Genomic DNA, 13,082 nt, shown 5'->3' with positions numbered 1-13,082 from the left:
GCGACGGCACGCATTGCGATCTTCTCATCTGAATCGAACCGAATTTTGGAGACTCGGTGGTCAAACCAGCCTATGCCGATCGTCTCATTGTTTTCACGAGCCATCTTCATCTCAATTTATCTAATTGTCAGTTACTGAATTATCATTTAGGCGATCCCTACGACCTTCCTTCCAGTACCATGAAACCGTGGATCGAAGATGAGGCTGAAATATATCCACACAATGAAGTGCTGTACCCAAGGAAATATCAAACTGGGAGATGGTGGAAGCAAGTCGAGAATGAAATGGATGTTGTCTTTCATTTGAAACTGTGTCGTACAGCTCAAGAATGCTATCTCAGCATGTTAAACGCTCTCGAGATTATTGGAAAGTATCGTCCCAAAACCTGGCGATTCCTTCTTTCCGAATATATGAAAAAGTCATTGGCTTTAAATCTTCGGATGGGATTAAAGAAATGGGATGAATATCAGTCCCAATCCATTCCATCGGTTCGAGTCCAATCCCTACATCCGTCATCGGCTAATTTACTCAAACCCATCTATGGTCTCGATTCCTTTTTCCAGTCTCAATTAGTTTCCTCACTGTGGTTTTCTTCCTCAGGTTCGATTGATTCTGTTTCCTCCTCCTCTTCCTCCTCAGAAGTTTCCCAACGTCCCAAAAATTCATACATGAGTAAATCATCTAAATCAGCCTCGTCGTCTGAAAACCTGATGCGGTTTTCATAATCGTAAATTACATCATATAAAAAAGAACGTCGCAAAGGGAGAAACATAGAAATTAATTTCTGCAGGGCATCTTCAAACGGTTCTCGGCAGACAGGACACGTCAATGCTTTTTCTCTCCAAATGTCAATACATTTCGTGTGGAACTGATGTTGGCACGTTAAAGTAGAAATGGTTTCTACATCTTCGGCGATGAGTTCGTCTAAGCAAATTGGACAACATTCGGCCATTTTGTTTCTACTGTTTCTTCTTATTATTATAAATATTTTTTTTGATTCAAAACCTATTAAAAAATTATAAATAAGTAAGATTTCTTCATTATACCAAAAATAAAAGAAGCATCATGTCTCCCTCAAAAACTAGTAAATTAGTCTACTCTATTTATGAAAATCAATATGAAACTTGGTGTTTGCAAATGCATAAAGATCTAAATCATACCGAAACACTTCAAGAATATCACCAATATCTTATCGATCAAAAACAACGTTCCGCGAAATATATTTCAAACGCTTTAAATGCTATTCGGCGAAAATGGTTCTTACCTTCTGCAGATGAGGTGGTGGTCAAGAAACCTCGTCGTCGAAAACACCAACTTTTTACAGCAGAGCAGATGAATCAAATCCGTAATCACTGTCTCTCCAATTATGGAACAGATGAACTGTCGCTGATAGTCTTATTACTTTTAGAAACGGAATTGAGGATTATTCACATCTTGGGCTATCTAAACGATGATCCAGAGAAACGAAAAGCGTTTGCGTCTAAATCTTTAGAAGTCTATAAGGATCCAAATCAGATAAAGTTATTCCAGTTTCTTTTCAATGCTCCTCCATCCAAACTATTTGGAAAAAATCATTACCAGTATTTATTTAATCTAAAGCGACGATTGAAGAAACAGTATAACATCAAAGGGGCTTCCTTCGAAATGCTGAAGCGGTCTCGATATCTCGTGAAAGCAAAGGCGAAAACGAATGAATCAGAACCCAGTGAGTGAAACTTATATATCGACTTATATATCGTTATCAACATCTCCAAAAAAAGAAAGTAAAACCGACCGACTGGTGGAAAATATTTCTCAAAAAAATTTAATGTAGTATAAAAAAAAAAAAAAAAAAAAAACTTTTTGTTAATTTTTATCATGTCTTAGACATGATAAAAATTAACTCTACCCTCCTTTTTGTTTGGAATGATGTCAACATGTTGTCTAGACATGTTTCTAAGTATAAATTTCCAAGAAAAGCATGATTCATTCTTACAAATCTATTTTTAGAAAAGGTGACATCATTCAAAATAAAAAATTAACAAAAAGTTTTTTTTTTTTTTTTTTTTTTTTTTTTTTTTTTTTTTTTTGCTATGAAATTTTTTTGAGAAATATTTTTCAACAGTCGGTCGGTTTTACTTTTCCATTTGGAAATAGATCTGTTGATATAACAATGTATAGGAGATGGATCTGTTGATAACGAAATATTATACACCAGTCGTGAGTCTTACTTTTCCATTTTTGCGTACTGTATTCATTTTTATTTTAAGAATCATCTAATTCCTTCTACTTCGTTTTTGTCGTCTCATTTCTCTCCAAAATGCATTCGGTCGACCAAAATAAGGTTTGACTTCCCGTTCTTCATCATCTGAGGTAGGTGAACTTTGTCTAGGTGTATCCATATAAGCATAATCTCCCACTAAATCTTCTCTTCTCTGTCTTCTGGGTCTCGTCTGACTGGTACTAGGCCCTGAAAAAATGAGACCATGGCCTCCCAGATCGACTAATTCTTCTTCGGGTCTTCGTCTTCGTCGTTGCCTTGGCGGTTCTTCCACCTCTGGTCCTTTTTCCTCTTCCTCTTCATCCGAATCTATTCTTAAATGTTCCATTTGCAATGTTCCGCTGGTAAAATAGAGCATATCATCCTGGCTGATACGAGTCCGACAGGTCGGGCATTTCTTTTTACTATACTCTCGAATCCATTTCTTTATACATTTAATATGAAAGGAATGCTCACAATCGAGATTGTAGACTTTATGGCGTTTCGTTTCTTTGAAGGCCTTCAGGCAAATTCCACAGATTTCTTCCTCTGCGTCTGCCATTTTTCCCAATGATTTACTTGATTATGATATATCCATCTCTTCGCCATCTTCGTTTCTTCTTCCTCCTCCTCCTTGACATATTTCTTGACGAGAGGGAACTTGAGATTCCTTCGTCGCTACATTGAGTAACATTCTCAATTCTTTTTCCATATACCCGTGGAAACATAAGAACAGTTTCACCATTTCCATCGTCCAGAAAATTTCTTCGTCGGATTTTTCAAATTCGCGTATTTTCAAGGCCACTTTCTGTACAAGACGGTAAAATTTCTTACCCGTCGCGATCGAACCTTTCACTAATCCTTTACCTTTGAGCTTTGAAATAATAAACCCGGTCCCGAAAAGATATCCGAGGTACTCATCAATTTGGGTGGCTTTTTTCGTCGTCTCTTCGTCTTCTTTCGGAACAAACAGGACGTAGGGGAAATTTTGTTTGAACGCAAACTGCTTTATTCGATCATCAGCTTTTCCTAGGAACACTTTCGCTAAAAAGGTTTTGATTCGACTCATTTTTTCAATAAATTCTAGTGATAAGGCATCGCACGTGCCGCCTTGTTGAATCTCTCGAAGGAGGTAGTAGAATTCTGTATTCCGATGGTACGTAATTTGAGAAGTGACAAGTTTTCGCAATTGCTGAGTCAAGAACGATTCTTTGAAGAAGAAGGGGCGACGACAAATGCGAACTCCAAACTCAAACACGAAATTCGCCACCTCGTTGAGTTCGTTCCGGCATAAATTGCAATAAATCGTGACGTGCACAAGATCAAATAGGGTCGTGTAAGGAGAATAACGAGCCCGAATTTGATTCGAGGCTTTCATTTCCAAACATAATTGATAAGCGGGATCCTTTTCAACATCCTTGGAAGTAGGAGGTAGAAGGAACGAAGCATCGTCGCCGTCACATATTTTTACATAGGGAGCTAGGACTTTGTGATAATAACTTAAGAAATTGAAAGGTTGGTCCTCGTCTTGATGGACATTTTCCATGAGCGATTTCATGTTGGTGAAAAGAGCGTGCAGAGCCGCCTTATCGACTTGGGAGTGATTCTCTTCATTGGCGATTTTTTCAATATGCTGGGCGTATTCGTCCATGTATTCGATCATGAAACGTTCGAGCGATTCATACGATTCAAAAGGTTCGGCCTGGGATCGAAAAGGGGCATTCACGCATTGTAATAATCGAATCCCGTTTAATAAAATACGTAACGTGACGGAAACATTACGGATCGGTAAAATACCAGGAATCCCTATGAGAGGAAATGTGCAGGGTACGTTCAAATCTCCCCTCCAATTCGCATATTCTCGAGCTAGACGAGCTGATAAGAACGGATCACTGTCATCAGGAAAGGACGCTCGTAAAATAAAAGCATACGCATCTTGAATTTGATCACATTCCGTGCACTGCAATTGACCATTGACACCTGCTACAATTTTATCGGGACCGTGACACGTTGAAATGAAATCAAGGAACATGGTAACCAAGATCCTACTTGTATTATTCTTATACTTCTCATGCCGTATACACCTATTGAAATAAGACGGGAAATTCGTCGTTCGTATTATGAACGAGGGCAAACGGTTCGTCAAATTGCTCGACACTTGAATGTCGCTCCTTCCACAGTTCAATATTGGATCTGCCGCTCCTCGGAAAATGAGGAGAACTATCAAACCAAACACAAATCCGGCCGACCTCGAGCCACGACCCAAGAAATGGATCAACATATTTTTGAAATGTCGACGGGTGATCCCTTTTTACCCGCGACGGATATTGGTCGTCGATTACAAGTGCCTTGCACCGCTCAAACGGTTCGTCGACGATTAAAAGAAAAAGGATTAGTGTCGCGCATCCCCGTCCGAAAAGATTATTTGCGGGAGATTCATCGTCAACGACGCTACGACTTTGCTTCTCAACATGCGGAATGGACGGTCGATGATTGGTCGCGGATTATATTTTCCGATGAGAAAGTATTCAGTTCGATCGGGTACGGTCCTATTCGCGTATGGCGGCCTCGACAGGTCCTGCGTTATCAAGACGAACGTTATTTTTCTTCTGCGTTAGAAGGCCGTCAACGTTCCGGTCGTTTTAATCTCAGTGTCTGGATGTGCATGAGCGGAAAATTTCCCAACCAAATCCGTCGAATCGGGATCCAGCATTTAAATGCCGACTATTACCTCTCTAATATTTTAGAGCCGGTGCTTCTCGATCATAGTCAACCTCCCGATGTTTCTTTAAACCCTTTGATCACCGAACACCGTCTCTTGTTCATGCACGATCTCTCTCCGATCCATACGAGTTTACGCGTCACACAATGGATTCGAGAACATGAAATTCCTATGGTCGAAGACTGGCCTCCTAAAGGAGCTGATTTGAATCCCGTCGAAAATGTTTGGGCGGAATTAGAACGTCGATTAGCGAATCGGGTAGCTCAAAACCGATTGGAATTATGGGACTTGGTCCGCGATGCTTTTTATAGTTTGGAAGAAACTTATTTTGAAACATTAATCGCGTCCATGCCTCGACGAATTGCATCTGTCATAGAACACAGAGGAGGTTGGACAAAATACTAATCATCATCCATAAAAAAGACACTTCATTTGGTTCTTCAATGAATATATTTATTGACACCATATTTCACTATTTGTTGCAGGGCAATCATAGCCATAAATCGATGACAATATTTCGTTCACAATACTCACATTGCTGTGGACGACGAGAAGGTTTATAGCTTACTGTCCATACAGATTCAACACGGAGCAACTGATAAATTTTTTTTCGACAATGTTCATTTGCGACATAGAGTCTTTCAATATGAAGTTTTCGCAGATCCTCATTCAATTGCTGAATCCATTTGGTATGCGGTCGATACGTTTTCATGTCTCTAGAGGCAAACCGGACACTGTTTGTCAGAGTGTATCCATCACACGTGATGGCCAGCACACCTATGACACTCGGATGAATTTCAGTTCAATATTTCTTTTTTTTAGTAGAAGAAGTAGAATGAGATGAGGAGGGAAGATCTTCTTCGATTGTAGAACGCATGTGTGGTGGAGAGGATTGGTCCATTATTTCTGAATAATGAGAGGGAGAAGACGAAATGGGCGATAACGGCGGATTAAAATTCAGAGAAGGAGTATCACGAATTGGATTAGGTTTCTTCTTTTTGATCCTACGGCGGACAGGTGGAGGAGAAGGAGTTGGCGATATGTCAGACCACGACGTGATATACTCATCCTCCGAAGAAACACATTCATATAAAGGCGAAGAAGGTTGCAAGTCCAAACAGGGTTCATCATCGTCTTCACACGTCATGATTAAGTCTCCCGTAGCCATCTGTTTTCGACCTATCTGCTCAAGAAAATGAGCCGCGATTCCTTCTGCAATCGTTTATATAGAGAAAAAGTGAGAGGGGGGGAATGAAAGTAGGTAGGAGTAAAAAAGATAAGTCGTTGAGAAAAATATTTCTCTCAGAAAAATTTTTAACCTTTAAAAAAAAAAAAAAAAAAAAAAAACTTTTTGTTAATTTTTATCATGTGTTTAGACATGATAAAAATTAACTATACCCTCTTTTTCAAATGATGTTAACCTGTTGTCTCAATATGCTTCTAAAAATAGAACATGACTCATTTCTTTCTTGGAAATTTATTTTTAGAAACATACTCGAAAGGATGAGACATCATTCTCAGACAAAAAGAAGAGACAGTTAATTTTTATCATGTCTTAAGACATGATAAAAATTAACCAAAAGTTTTTTTTTTTTTTTTTTTTTTTTTTTTTTTTTTTTTTTTAAAGTTTAGAAATTTTTTTCTTGGCTTTCAGAAATTTTTCCCAGCGAACTCGATGGACAAAACTATCCAATTTTTTAAGAACGGACTATCGCTCATCTATTTAAGCATTCCGAGTTTCGCTTTAGTTCAATCCGTGTTTCCTTTTAGAATGAGTGTGTGCTCTCCAACATGGTTCTACCCTCTCTTCTCAAGAACCCCGTCCAGTGAAGAATTTAAGGATATCTCCTACCTATCTATCAAAGAAGCTACGCGTAAATTTAATAGAGTTGAATTCAATATGAGTTTTTCTAACAGTTTTCATCAATGGATATTCACAAAATTAATAATAAACGCGGAACCACCCGTTTTTTATGAACACAGATTAACGAAAAGAAATGCTTTACATTTCGATATTTTGTTCTCAATGGATGATATCGTTCGGCAACTGATTCTTCTTGGATGCGACATGAACAAACATGATATTTTTGGTTTTACCCCTTTACACTATGCCTGTCAATTACGATGCAAACTCATCGTGGATATGTTGTTGCTTGCTGGTGCAAATGTCCGGTGTTGCGATCCCAAAACAGTTTTAGAACGCTGGCGAAAAAATGGAAAATTGGAAGAAGAAAATATGCGGTTACTCAATTATGCTGTTGAACCACGTATTCTTAGCCTGGATATTTTATGTTACATAACTATTAGAAAACATATGAGGCATGTCAAAAGGAATGCTCATCATCTCGGATTACCTGACTTAATGGTAAGACGTCTCACCCTCGAAGAATGGTAATAATATTCTTTAAAATAAGATCCCTTAACCACCCCGCATTTCCCATTTGAAGAATCCATTCTATCTATTCTTTTTTTTTAATGTCTAGGGATGTCATCCGACGCATTCTCTCCGCCAAAAAAAAACGAGTTTCTCCCACCTACTCCAAAAAGAAGAAGAAGAAGAAATTTCCCATGAGTCTTTTCGAGAACACTCCTTCCCCTCTCTCTTCCTATATATAAAAGAAACCGAGAGAAAAGTTGTCTTTTCTTTTTTTTTCCATCTCATCCTCAGGAGAAAGAGAGAGAGAGAGAGAAAACCAAACGCCATGGAGTGGTTACGGCGAGAGTCTTTTTCCCTCGCGATTCGTTTCCGTTTTGCCAAGACGATCCCCCCTCACGTTTTACTTGGGGTCGGGCACGCTCTATTTTCGAGGATCGGAACTCGTGACTTGCCTTTCCCAGCAAGGGACTTGGATGAGTTCGAAAAGTCAACGGACTATTCAGCAATGGATCTCTCGAGCCCCTTTTCGCCCTTACCGATCCTTAACGACGGATCTCTGGATCGATACGTCGGACCGCCCCAGACGGATTCTCCGCTATATTCCTTTTATCACCTTCGATTCCCTGGAAAGACTGCTGAACGATTTGGGTCCAGACGCTCTCGTCTTTTTGATCTGGCTTCAGAGTGTGATGAGAGAACCTCTTCAAATCCAAGAAGATTCTCAGACCGGGGAAACTTATTTTAGTCCCGTGGAGAACAAGGTGATGGATTTTCAGTTTCAAAATTTATCGGAACTGTTTCAATGTGCTTTATGTTTTTATTCTTCTTAAAGAGTGTGGGGGGAAACTAAAAATTGTAGAATAATCATAAAAAATCATTTTGTTTTTCTTTAAAAAATATATTGAGATAGTCCAATCTTGGGGAGGAGGTGGAAAATTCAAAACTATTATCTAAAACAGATGTGGCGGTCAGTCCATTTCGATCCACGGAAGAGGATATGTGTGAGATTCTCTGATCCATAGAGGGTTTCAGGAAAAAAAACTGCGAAAGATTCCCCCCTATCTCCAAAAAATGGGTATCCAGGTTGAATGCACAGTACAGACTGATGGGAAGCCGAAACTCGAGTTTCTTAAATACAAAAAAAATAAGAGCTCCTTCTAGAAACAATTTTAGATGTCTTGTTTGGACGAGTGAGTCGACTGGGAAAAATTTCTCAGCGCTCTGGAAAAAAATTTCGAGTAAAAAAAAAAAAAAAAAAAAAAAAAAAAAAACTTTTGGTTAATTTTTACCATGTCTTATAGACATGATAAAAATTAACTCTCTCTTCTTTTTGTCTGGGAATGATGTCTCACCGTTTCGAAAAATAGAACATATCCCATTCTTGAAATTCTATTATTTTAGAAAGGATGATGAGTGATGGTCTATTTTTCGAAACGGTGAGACATCATTCCCAGACAAAAAGAAGAGAGAGTTAATTTTTATCATGTCTATAAGACATGATAAAAATTAACCAAAAGTTTTTTTTTTTCCAATTCAGGAAATTTTTCTCTGAGCTTTGCCAATTTTTTTTCCCAGCCAGCTCCATCCATAAAACACCTCTCAAAATCTTTTCTCACTTATCTATTTAAACCACTCGAATTTTTTTGCTTCCAATGAGTCCACGCATCTTGGCCTTTCTTCCACTCTGCTCTGAGAAAGATAAGGTAGATTGTTTTCGGTGGACCGTCCTGTTGACGCTTCCGATTTATATAGAGAGTTATATATAGATAGGGTCCCTCCTAACTCCCTCTATTATGACTATTAGTCTTTTTTTTTTCAAGAAATATACAAAGAATGATCCACAGTTTTTTTCCGTTAATGAGAAACAAATATGCTTCTACCTTCCGACTTCTTTTTAGTACCTCTCTAGGTGTCTCCTCCTTCTGGATCTTTTCCTTCTCCTCTCTTCCTCGCGAGCAGGGAATTGAAAATGCTGATCAGGATGCAACGCTCGTAAAGACTCCATTTTCTTCCTGGAGAGGGCGTCTACGGCAAACACCGTCTTGTCATGAAATTGGAGTTGGTAGTAAAGAGGTCCGTGAATAATGTACACGGAGCTAGCTCGCAGTCGATAGGGAATCATACGATACCCGTCGGCTTCTGATTCCATTTCCCATCCATAAAGACGGATAGAAGCTTCTCCGGTTTGAAGAATATGAACCCACTCGGGTGAAACGTAAAACAGTTTTAAAAAAGTTCCAGCATCGACGGCGATCACATTTTCCCATCGCAGATAAGCCTGTAAGCGAAAGGTTCCTGCCTCCATCATCGATTGGAAAGGCAAAGTGCTTGAAAACTTCGATGGACGAAAAATAATGCAGGATTTTTCCATCGTAACAGGATAAATAGCACATGATTTCTTGGACTATTTGTTCCATACGCTCCGGGTCCCGAAACCATTCTTCGAAACGGGAGAGAGGTTCCCATGGATCAGCTACTTCGAGATGACAGACGGGCGTGATTTCCACCAGGGTAGGTAGAACTGCAACGGCATCCGTCGACATTTTAGTTTTGCTCGGTTGAGAAGGAAGAACGAGAATGAACCCTGTAGGCAGAAAAACTCGGATCTATATAAATACTAGAGGAAAAAGGCGGGGGGAAGGGAAGTTCTTCCTTCCTCCCAAAGAATAAGAAAAGTGGGTGGAAAGAAAAAAATCATTTCACTCTCAGGAAAAAAAAAGAATTTTTTTTCTTGTCAACATGTTGTCTAGACATGTTTCTAAAAATAGATTTCCAACAAAGGTTCATTCTTTTCTTAGAAATCTATTTTTAGAAAAGAATTGACATATCCTTCAAAACAAATTTCTTTTTTTTTCCCTCCCTCCAGCAGCCAACTGGATGGGCAAGCGTTTCGGGTCAGATCAGTCCGTGCTGACATTATTTTTTTTAAATACAATGGAATTAGTATAGGAATGTACTAGAAACTGACCCAAGGTTGAAAAGAAAATATCAAAATCAATACTCACTTCTTGACGATTTCTTTTTTCCAAAAACCTGTCGAAGAATTCTTGATGGGTTATCCAATCTCTAGACCTGTCTGAAGGAAATCCACTCTAAGGTGAGCGCGCATTTACCTGACGCGAAACTCGGAATATCTGCATAAATAACAAAACGTCCATTCTTAAAAACTTATCGTCTAGTCCATTGAGTTGGTTGGAGAGGGAGAAAAAAATTCTCAGAGCTCTGGAAAAAATTTTTGAGTAATGAAAAAAAAAAAAAAAAACTTTTTGTTAATTTTAAACTTTTGTCTTTAAGACATGATAAAAATTAACTGTCCCCTCTTTTTGTCAAGGAAGGATGTCTCACCGTTTCGAAAACGAAACCAAAACTCATCCTTCTCATGGCAATTATTCCCAGAATGAGTCACGGTTTCTTTTTCGAAACGGTGAGACATCCTTCCCAGACAAAAAGAAGAGAGAGTTAATTTTTATCATGTCTAGAAGACATGATAAAAATTAACCAAAAGTTTTTTTTTTTTTCATCACTCAGAAATTTTTTCCAAAGCTCTGAGAATTTTTTCCCAGCCGACTCGATGATCCAAACAAGACAGATCCAAATTGTTTCTAGAAGGAACTCTCCCTTCTCTATTTAAACCACTCGTGTTTCCAACTTTAGTTCAGTCTGTGCTGTGAATTCGACCTGGATACACACTTCTCCCTCTTGGAAAGAATTTCTGTGAAGGCATGCGAACATTTTTCTCAGCTCGTAGAAAAATTTTACCAGCTGACTTGATCGACGAGAGACATCTCGAACATTCTGTTATCTGCGGAAGTCGTTTCATTTTCGTGCAGTCCATGCTGTGGACTCACCTGAATATCCATTGCTCCCTCCCCTTCTGGAAAGAGTCGTAGGTTTTTTAGATCCTCGTCGCTCTTTTTACGTTTCGTTGCATATCTAGGACGAACTTTTTTACCTTATTCCTTTCAAACTCTAATATTGAGGTTGGAGAGCCGTCATGGAAAATCAGCCATGATCCTGACGAATCTAAACCGACTCCTTGAAAACAGAGCTATGTCATGTTTTTTTTTGATGACAGATTTCCAAGCTCCGTGTAATGAGAAATTTAGAAATTTTGCAGTGTTAACGGAAAGGAGGAGACAGAAACCTGGAGAATGGAAATGAAGCTGAGAAAAAATGCTAAGAGCTCAGAAAAAAAAAAGGCTCTTTCCAGGAGGGAGGAGAAGCGCAATTCTAGGTTGAGTGCACAGCACACACGGATCTGAAGCTGGAAACGCGAGGTGTTTAAATAGAGAAGCGAGAGTTTCTTCTAGAAACAATTTTGGATGTCTTGTTGTTTGGATCATCGAGTCAACTGGGAAAAAAAAATTCTCAGAGCTCTGAAAAAAAAAAAAAAAAACTTTTGGTTAATTTTTAGCATGTCTTCTAGACATGATAAAAGTTAACTGTCCCTCCTTTTTGTCAAGGAAGGTTGTCTCACCGTTTCTAAAAATAGATCATGACTCATTCTTGGAATAATTGCCTTGAGAAAGGATGAGTGATGGTCTATTTTTAGAAAGGGTGAGACATCCTTCCCAAACAAAAAAGAAGAGAGAGTTAATTTTTATCATGTCTTAAGACATGATAAAAATTAACCAAAAGTTTTTTTTTTATCATCTAGAGAATTTTTTCTAGCCGACTCGATCGACAAAACATGACACGACCATTGTTTCTTTTTTTTTTAATAATGGACTTTCACCTATCCATTTCAACCCTCCGAATTTGGCTTTGGATCCGTGTCCTTGCTTCCACATTCAGAGCTCTTTTCTTCAACATTTCGTTGCAGGGGAAGAATCAATTCTCACACGACATTTAGATATTCTTTCAGAATGCTAGAAAACTCATTCAAAGAAGAAGTATCTAAGGGTGGAGTTGCCGGTTGAGGAAAATTCACGAGTCTTGGAACCGGATTATGCGAATCCGTCTGTATGCCAAACTGTAAAGGTGAACCACCCGCTTTAGGAGAGCATATAATAGCAAGATCCATCTTTTTCCAATTTTTGATTTGAATATACTTGTTTCTTCTTACTCGGAACATTTTCCTTTTTCTTCCTCCTCATTCAGGAACTGAATTCCAGGTGGAACGGAAGCATTTGTAATAAACTGTTGTTTCTTGGTTCCACACGCTTGACATTTTCCCGTGACCATCGGCCGTCGATTTTTCGACATGCGATAGTGGACGTCGACCGTATCGGTCTTGGCTCGGCATTTCACACACCAAATGGAATACGAAACAGGTTCCGCGTCAGAATGCTCCATTGCAGTAACACACTCTTTATTATTTTCTTCTCTTTCGATAGAGAGAGAGAGAGAGAGATCTTAACCAGAAGTGTAGATATAAAATTTAGGATACGTTTCGGATCCGTCCGCTCTTTTCGCATACCCCACTTCTTCACAGAGGTATTCCGTTTGCTGATCCGCTCTTCGAGGATAAAACTTGTTTCCCCAAGCATCGCGAGCATAACGAATTCGATCGCCGGCCGTTAAACAATATTCGACTCCATCCGCCTTTTTAGGATACATTTCATGCCCCGATTCGTCTTTGGCATAAGGGAATAAAACAGACGTATAAAGCGAATACTCGTCCCCATTTTGAAATTTCGGGTAGTATTCTCGTCCAAAAGACGTTCGGGCATACCGTCGAGGAGCTAAAATGTATTGGTTTCCGTTTAAATCTACCGCGTAATACTCATGACCATTTTCGTCTC

This window comes from Stegodyphus dumicola, chromosome 8 (genome assembly GCF_044657685.1).
Source record: "Stegodyphus dumicola isolate Sdum_Otavi_A_Nest chromosome 8, ASM4465768v1".
NCBI classification, from domain to species: domain Eukaryota; kingdom Metazoa; phylum Arthropoda; class Arachnida; order Araneae; family Eresidae; genus Stegodyphus; species Stegodyphus dumicola.
The sequence above is the reverse complement of the archived record's forward strand: the minus strand, read 5'-3'. Positions refer to the sequence as shown.